Source organism: Triticum urartu, unplaced genomic scaffold (assembly GCF_056163025.1).
Source record: "Triticum urartu cultivar PI428250 unplaced genomic scaffold, HENAU_Tu73 scaffold2, whole genome shotgun sequence".
NCBI lineage: Eukaryota > Viridiplantae > Streptophyta > Magnoliopsida > Poales > Poaceae > Triticum > Triticum urartu.
The window spans coordinates 9,029,086-9,030,203 of record NW_028260368.1 but is presented as its reverse complement, the minus strand read 5'-3'; positions in this window follow the sequence as shown (position 1 = coordinate 9,030,203).

The following is a 1,118-nucleotide window of genomic DNA, read 5'->3' as shown; positions in this document are numbered from 1 at the left end:
GGTTAAAGCGCCCAACTCATAATTGGTAAATTTGCGGGTTCAATTCCTGCTGGATGCACACGAACGGGAACATTCCATAAGTCTATTGGAACTGGCTCTCTATCCATGGAATCTCATCCATCATCCATACATAACGAATTGGTATGGTATATTCATACCATAACATAAGAACAATAAGAACTCGAATTCTTATCGATACTGGAACTCAGAGCATAGGAGGGAAAGTCGATTTATGGATGGAATCAAATACGCAGTATTTACAGAAAAAAGTCTTCGTTTATTGGGAAAGAATCAATATACTTTTAATGTCGAATCGGGATTCACTAAGACAGAAATAAAGCATTGGGTCGAACTCTTCTTTGGTGTTAAGGTGGTAGCTGTGAATAGCCATCGACTACCTGGAAAAGGTAGAAGAATAGGACCTATTCTGGGCCATACAATGCATTACAGACGTATGATCATTACCCTTCAACCGGGTTATTCTATTCCACTTCTAGATAGAGAAAAAAACTAAAGGAGAATACTTAATAATACGGCGAAACATTTATACAAAACACCTATCCCGAGCACACGCAAGGGAACCGTAGACAGGCAAGTGAAATCCAATCCACGAAATAATTTGATCCATGGACGGCACCGTTGTGGTAAAGGTCGTAATTCCAGAGGAATCATTACCGCAAGGCATAGAGGGGGAGGTCATAAGCGCCTATACCGTAAAATAGATTTTCGACGGAATCAAAAAGACATATCTGGTAGAATCGTAACCATAGAATACGACCCTAATCGAAATGCATACATTTGTCTCATACACTATGGGGATGGTGAGAAGAGATATATTTTACATCCCAGAGGGGCTATAATTGGAGATACTATTGTTTCTGGTACAAAAGTTCCTATATCAATGGGAAATGCCCTACCTTTGAGTGCGGTTTGAACTATTGATTTACGTAATTGGAAGTAACCAATTAGGTTTACGACGAAACCTAGAAATCGATCACTGATCCAATTTGACTACCTCTACGGGATAGACCTCAACAGAAAACTGTTGAGTAACGGCAGCAAGTGATTGAGTTCAGTAGTTCCTCATAGAAAATTATTGGCTCTAGAGATATGGTAAT